Source organism: Pseudophryne corroboree, chromosome 5, assembly GCF_028390025.1.
Source record: "Pseudophryne corroboree isolate aPseCor3 chromosome 5, aPseCor3.hap2, whole genome shotgun sequence".
NCBI classification, from domain to species: domain Eukaryota; kingdom Metazoa; phylum Chordata; class Amphibia; order Anura; family Myobatrachidae; genus Pseudophryne; species Pseudophryne corroboree.
The window spans coordinates 32,581,685-32,590,092 of record NC_086448.1 but is presented as its reverse complement, the minus strand read 5'-3'; positions in this window follow the sequence as shown (position 1 = coordinate 32,590,092).

Sequence of the window (8,408 nt, the reverse complement as noted above, 5' to 3'; positions counted from 1 at the left end):
ATGAGACACATTATTAATGTCCTTATAATATAAACATAATGCGCCTTACACATTATGACAACCTTTATTAATGCCTTTTTACACATAATGTCCCTTACACATATGCCGTACATTATTAATGCCCTTATACACATAATGACACACATAGTGCCCCCTACACATTTGCTGCACATTATTAGTGCCCCTATACACATAATGACACACATAGTGCCCCCTACACATATGTTGCACATTATTAATGCATTTTTACACACATAATGATCCTTACACATATTCTGAACACTACTACACAACCAACCCAATCACATGCACACAGCACTCACACTGCCACTAACACTGTGACCTCTGCCTCTGCTTGGATACAGATGTGTCCTCATAAATCTTGCCTCAATGCTAACATCGGGCACCTTTTTTTATGAATATGCATCTTATTTGCATTGCTATGTGGCTAGGATGCACAAGCAGCTTCTGCTGATTAAAATGATATGCAGCATGCCTATATACTGTGTGAGACTGTGGCTGTATCTGCATTTGAAATGCTACACACAGAATATAGGCATGCCGCATATCATTTTAATCAGCAGAAGCTTCTGATGCCCCTAGGCATATCAAATGCCCTAGGCAATTGCCTAGCTTGCCTATGCCTATGGCCGGCTCTGAGAAAGAGGACATGTGAGGATGATTTGTGGGTGCGAGATTTAGAAATTTAGAATTTGACAGCAGATAAGAACCTCATGGCCCATCTAGTCTGACCCTTTTAAGCAGATTTAGGGGTCAAGACTAGACACATTATTGGCTGCCGCCCCCCCCCCCCAATCATGTCACTGCCCCCATCATTTCTGGGTCAGTCCAGATGCCCCAAGGCCACCAAAGCAGCAGCAACCTCGCCCCACTACCAGCTCACAATTTGCTGCCCATTGTCCCACTTCCGTCAGTTGCAAAATAAAATATAAAAGAAACAAGAATCACCTGGCCTCATCAGCCTTGTGTGCCGCCCCCAGCAAGTGCTGCCCCTAGGCACGTGGCTAGTGGCAAATCCACCACTAGTATTAAGGCTTTGGGGGCCCAGTGCACTTAAGACTGGGGGGCCCTAAACAGCAAAATTTGGGATGCAGGGATCAGGTTCTTGTGTGCAAGCCTTCAGTGCACATGAAAGGAGGCATTGTCATACCTCACACCCCCATTTCATGTCATGTAGGGTCATACTTGCCTACTATTGGAAAAAGCATTTCAGGGAGATTGTGAGAGTAATGGACATTAATGTAAACATTGGTCTTTTTATACACTGGACACTGTATGGAATACAGTATTAATATTTAACTCTATAGATGGTCTATAGTATAGGATGTATTAAACATTTAAATACTTTAAATAAGTGGTCAGGAAAAGGTTAAACATAACATAAAAAATAAATACACAAACATAATAGAACCAGTACTGCACTTTCTAAGAATACATTCTCCCACCTTATGATAAGGCTCCTGTCTCTTCTTCCTGGCAGCTACTCTCTGGTCCATTGCACTGATTAAGGACTCAGGGCCTGATTTATTACGGATCGCGTCCGCGATCCTCTTTGCAAATCCCCGCTGTTTGAGTCCTGCACATGTGCAGAACGGGTCCTGTGGTCGGGCTGGTTTTGCGAGACCGATTTTTGGGATCCCGGAGGTCACCATACCGACCCCGGGATCCCGCTGAGCTCGCCACAGGTTCTATTCTCACTCTATGGGTGTCGTGGACAACCAGGAGTGGGAATATTTCCTGTCAGTCGGCATGCCAACTGTTGAGCTTTCCTGTGCCCAGGATCCTGGCATCGGTCACATAACCACATCCCCTGCTGTCACCATGCAGATATGCAAATTCCTCTGTCTGATTGACAGGAAGAGGCATTTGCGGGGAGGGGCAAGGGCAGCTGGCGGTCGGGAAAACAGGGGTGTGTCACCCCGTTTTCTTAGAGTGGCGAGGCCAAGGACTGCGTCACAAGACGCAGTTTCCTTGGCCTCGCAAGCCGCACTACAATGGCAAGGCTGAGTAAACTGAAGCTTAGTCAGCCTGCCGCGCAGATGAACAGTCGCGATGTTTATACAGTATGATTTGCGATCGCATCGCAAATGCAGGCAGGAGATGGTATGGAGGCAGGAGGTGGTATGGAGGCAGGAGGTGGTATGGAGGTAGGAGGTGGTATGAACCTCCTCCTGCATTTGCATTGCTAAAGACTGCAAATTTGCAATCCTTAATGAACCAGGCCCTCAGATCCACACACACAGCCAACTTGGTAGAAGAAGCACCTACCACTGGGCATGTGCGGCAGCTCCGCTCTGTCCCTTACACTGCATGATGTGGCAGCAGCTCTAGTAATCGTATTATATACCATCGCTATTGTCCTAGGCAGGGCCGGTTCAAGGGCTCAGGAAAAGGGGTGTGGCCTAATACAGGGGGCGTGGTCAGTTACGCCCCCTGTACTATGCGTCTAGATCCCTTCGTGGAGAGGACCTTTGCTATGCGGTGCGCGATGACGTCATCGCGCACCGCTCAGCAAAGTTACTCTCCACGAAGGGAAACTAGACGCTATGCGTCTAGTTCCCTTCACAGGAGGCGGACGGGGGACAGCGGGCAGCGGAGGCGGACGGGGGACACAGCGGGCAGCAGTGGCAAATCTTGCCACGGTGCGGCGCCCTCCGGATGGCGCCAGCGCCCTCCGGAAGGCGGCACCCCGGGCAAAAGTCCTGCTTGCCCGTGGCAAGATCCGCTACTGGTCCTAGGACCTCATTCAGTAAGGATTCCAGTTTCTGCTACAAAGCAGTTGCTGCGATCAAATAGATGCCGCCCAGAAACAGAGAAGAAACACCCATTGCAGAAATTGCGAACGCATCGCGATATGCGGGCTGATCGCAAAACCATACCATGCTGGAAGTCAGAGGCCCTCCTTAAAAACGCCTGGGCACACCTGCGTGTTTTCAGACACACCCAGAAAACATTGGGTTTCCACCCAGAAACGCCCACTTCCTGTCAAACAGCAGCTGCATTACGATCACAATGTGTACGCAATTTCTGTTGCTATTTTTACTTGCGCACACTCAATGCGAACGCTGCACATGCGCAGTCATTCGATAATTGGGCGGATTGCAAATCGCTAATTTTGAAATCCTTACTGAATAAGGTCCAGAATCTGAACCACTTGCCAAAAGGAGGGGGGTTTCCAAGCAACAGGAAAACCCCTGCTTTTGACTACTGTATGTGGTCACTTACATGCAAACACTTGTAAAACACAACACATGAGCAAGCCCTGAAAAGCACACTGTAAGGGGTAAATTTACTAAGATGGGAGTTCTATTTGAGATGGGATGTTGCCAATAGCAACCAATCAGATTCCAGGTATTATCTTCTAGAAGGTGCTAGATAAATGAGAAGCAGAATCTGGTTGCTATGGGCAAAATCCCAACTTAAATAGAACTCCCATCTTAGTAAATTTACCCCTATGGGGGGTATTCAATTGAAGTCGGAAACTGCCGTCTTGTCGGAAAGACGGCAGTTTCCCACTGTTTTAGGTTGGAAGGGGTTCCGACCTATTCAATGCCAGCTCCTTTTTTCTGACAAGTCAGGAATTCCCGACTTGTCGGAAAACACGTGGATTGTCAGAATCCACGTGTTCTGTCGGAAGCGCGGACAAACCCGACAGGTTTTAGCCCCATTTCCGACAATGTCAATCCAACTTTACACAAAAGAGAAAATGACAACTGACACCAGTGGGACCAGCCGCAAAACAGAGGAGACTCCAGCAATGCCTAAATCCCAACATTTGCAGATGCAAAATTACCGATAACTTGTGTTGTGTCCGGCGGCGGCTCCCACCTGTTTTGGGTGGGGATCTGCCGCTATCCATTCCCAGAGAGAAGGAGGAGGCGGGCACCTGTGCAATGGATCTGTGCACAAGCAGTGACCGGACTGCGCATGCGCAAAACCTCAGCTTCTATGGACTGCATCGGCTGCAGCTCATAGAAGCTGGGTAGGGCTGCCCAAAAGGCAGGGAGTGGCTTCTTACTGGAAGCACATTCTCTGCTAATCACAGCCCGGGCTGGCAGTCCCAGAGGGAGAAAACGCCTCCTAATGGGGCTGCCTGTCCTGCGGGGGACTGGCAGGTAGGACTTCCAATAGGAAGTCACAGTGAAGTCACGGACTGCAACTGGCTCAGACAGCATCCGCCACTGGTTGTGTCATTCCTACCCACAGAAGCAGCCAGTGACCTGTACGATGCTTCGTGCTGCTACCCTAGTGCTGACTATGTACAGGTGAGTGCCTGCAGCACCAGAGGCGATGGTCTTACATAGGATTGGACTCTTATTCTACACATCAGTCCCTGCCCCGGTTACCTGGTGGTGCTACTGTAAACAGGGGCACAGAAAATGGGAGTGTTCGCACTCTCCGGCGTACGCCAGCGTACAAGGGGCAGGCTGAAACAAGCATATTAGAGCATGGTGAATCCTGTATCTATGAGTCAGGCCCAATCTGACAATAAGCCTGGAATGATAAACGTATATATAAATAGTTAATACGCCCAGTGACATGAAAGCTAAAGTCTTTGTCATCTCATTGGTGTAATTCTAGTATTTTAAGGATTAACTTTACAGCCAAATTATTGAGGATCCATCACGCCAGGCGCTGGATCCGAGAGATGCAGAGACAAATATTTATGATCAGTGTTTAGGTTTTGTTCCATTAATAGCCGGGAATTTAACAACTGGAACATTATCTGTTATTCTGTGTCCTTCGGTTTCTGACACTGTATATCTCAGGCGGCAGTGCTCCAGATCACTGCGAGGTCCAAATAATAAAAACGATTTCATTACATTAAAGGAGATTATCCAATTGACCCAAAGGTTGCAAATGTTCCTAAAGTAGAGAAGAGCCCATGGGTTCTAGATTGACGGTAATTTCCCCCCAGCCCAGGGCCAGATTAAGCCTTAGATGAAGGGGTGGGGCTAGGGGAGTTAACACAGAGGGGCCCAGGGTGGGGGGTGCGGGGGAGAGTGTATATTAGATTGTGCATACCTCCCAACATGACCCATTCCACGAGGAACAAAATGCTCTCTACCTGGACTTCCCTCTTAATAAATGATTGATGTCACCTGTGTTGAACTATTTAATTGATAAGAAAGATGTTTCAACACAGCAGGGACGTGCAGTCAGGGGAGGCAGTGCCTCCCCTGTCATTTATGATGAAAATAATACAAGGAAGATACATATGACACATATTATGTGTCATATGTATCTTCGTTATAATACTCTAATAATTTTAAAACGTGACTAGTATAGGAGGCACTGCTAGCAGTGCCTCCCGTTGTCAGTGTTAATGGGCATAAAGTGGGGGGCGGGGCCAAGGACTGGGCTGCAAAAGCCCATTGAAAAAACTACGATACAGCAGCACTAGTAGAAGTGCCTCTGGGACAAGGCCTGATATGATTGGACAGCGGATCCAGGGCTGGATCCGCTGGTCCAATCACCCACATGCTGCGGTGTCGCTCACCTCCCTCTCCTCCTGTCCTGTCATCGCAGCGCCGCCGGTGCGTTAACCTCCGTGACCCCGCCGGAATGTGAGGTGGCCGCTGCTACTGATCCACACCTGGTGGAGGGTCGGAGCCTTCCGCCTCCCTCCCCCGTGTAGTTGTATCCCCTGCAGTGGCCCGATGATTACAGAAGGCACCTGCTGCTTCCGTCGGCAAGTGAGGACCTGGAGTCCGGTAGCTGCACGTCTGATCCGAGGTCTCTCTCTCTCTCGTATTTTTATTTTCCTTGTCATAAGTAGCTCATTTCTGTACTCCTTCCTCCCACTTCTCTTTCCCATTCCTTCTGTCTTTTTTTGGGTGGAATGTACTAACCTCCCCCGCAGCGTTAAATGCCTTTTCTGCTCTCCCCAGACATCTCTGTAACCTGGCTCCTCCCCGTCCTGGTGCTGCTATTCGCTCCTGTTGTTTCCGCGTCACAGCTACCTCTCCGGATGCTGTGGTATGAGCACATGCGTCGCCAGTGAATACCAACGCTCAGCGCGGCATCCGCAATGCTGAGTCCTGAGTGGTTGCGGCAGTGAGGAGGCGGTGCATGTGAACAACAAGAAGCAAATAACAGCGCTGGGACGGGGAGGAGCCAGGTTACAGAGGAGATGTCAGGGGAGCGCAGAGAAAGGCAGTTAACACTGCAGGAGAGGGTAGTACACCCCGCCCTTTCTCACATGTTTATTCTCTCTCTCTCCTCTCTTGTTTTTTTTAAAACTTTTTTCTCCCCTACAGGTCCCCCTATTGGATTCTAATGGACAAGTGGACGTGATTCTCGGCGTGGGATGTAGGTAAGTATGTGTGAGTGCGTAAGTGTGTTTTAATAAATTTTTACTTTCACGGTGTGTGTGTTGTGTTTTTATTTGGGTATTTTTTGTTGTTGTAGAACAACAGGTACCAGCGGACCCGTTATTTCCCTGCATGCTGGTACTTGCGGTTCTCCAAGTACCAGCAAGTGGGGGAGGCTTGCTGGGCCTTGTAGATCCACAACAAAAAACAATATCCTTTTTTATTTACACACTTATGGCTATCAGCCCGGCACCCTCGGGCTTCACCCCTGGCCCTTGGGTGCCTGGAGGGGGGGACCCCTTGATTTAAGTGGTCCCCACTCCTCCAGGGAACCCCGGCCAGGGGTGACTAGTTGGGGGGGGGGGGGGGTAATGCCACGGCCGCAGGGAGCAATATAAAAGTGTTTCCCCCTGGCTGTGGCATTATCTCTCTGGCTAGTGGAGCCCGGTGCTAGTTTTAAAAATACGGGGGACCCCTACATCTTTTGTCTCCCGTATATTTGGAACCAGGACCGGACTAAGAGCCCGGTGCTGGTTGTCTAAATATGGGGAACCCCTGTCCAATTTTTTCCCCAGTATTTAAACAACCAGGACCGGCTCAAAGAGTCCGAGGCTGGTTATACTTAGGAGGGGGGACCCCACGCATTTCTTTTTAAATTTTAACCCATTCACACCCTTTTTCACAGATAAGCATGCACGGATCTCACTGATCCGTGCATGACTATCACAACACACCAGCAAAAAGCTAAATTTTATTACGAATTCCATGCTTTCTCGGAAGTGTTTGACTATTGTCGGCAGTGACTGAGAATGCAGTGATGCAAATTAGTGGCGGAGGGCTGGGTCAGTTGATGGTGGGCACGTTTGTAAGCCATTGGCTGTGGCAGCGGGCATCGGCTCAGGGGCAGTAGCGGGCATTGGCTCGGCGGCGGTAGGGGTCATCGGCAGGATTCAGCGGACATTATGGCTGCAGTGCCTCACCAGCCACTGACCTCACCGCACGCCACTGCAACACAGATGATTGCAATCATACATTAAGAGGGAAGTCCAGGTAGACAATATTTTGTCCCTCCTGGAATGGGTCATGTTTGGAGGTATGGATTGTGTATATTAAATTTAAACCAATGTGTATATTAGATTTAAACTAATAGTTTAATAATGCCTGGGTACTGTTTATAGCTCCACCTAATTGAGACATAACTATTTTATAAAGTTTTCTTGTAGTGGAACAAAGACAACTTAAATAACCTTAAAATACACATAGAAAAATGAAATCTATAATTTATCTTGTCACGTGCAAGAAGAGCAGCAGCCTCTGTACTGCTTACACAATGGGACAGGACTCAGGAGGACTGTGTGTGTGTGTGTGTGTGTGTGTCTCTGTCTCTCTCTATAGACTCGAATGCTGTCATTAGATAACAGGTTACACAGAACCCAGACACCCAGGAGCAGAAGCTGGGGTCACTGGGTCACTCCTTAGCTCATGAAACCTGATACTCCTGTGTCTTTGCCTGCACTGTGTATGATCCTGCTCGCATTCTGGATACCTGGTTCTGCTGCACAAGAAGAAGAGCTAGTGATGTCAGTGCGCTCTGGTCAGGGGACCCCCTGATAGAGGGGGGCCCAGGGGAACAGTATCCTCCGCTTCCCTCCTTTAATCTGGCTATGCACCTGCTCCAAACACAACCTATGGACATAATGGAATAATATCACGCTCAAGGGGATGGGAAGAAATCACATAAACAAAAATAGGAATTGACAAAGTTTACTTATACCAGGAAACTCTCTACATTCCTTATTCCAAAGTCATTCTCTTTCTGTTTTTAATTTGCCACCTGTATTTGTCCATATAAAACCTTAAGATGTGTAACAAGAATAATAATAATAATAATAATAATAATAATCACCATCATAATAACTAGCTGATGTACCTGGTTTCAATCAGGCAAAGGTTTGCTGGGCGGAACATTTGACCCATTTTCATCCCCTTAGGAGTCGAATTTAATAAAATACCTGCTTAGTGGATGGCTGCAAATAACTGTCACAGTTTCCAGACTGGCCAGCAGGTCACATG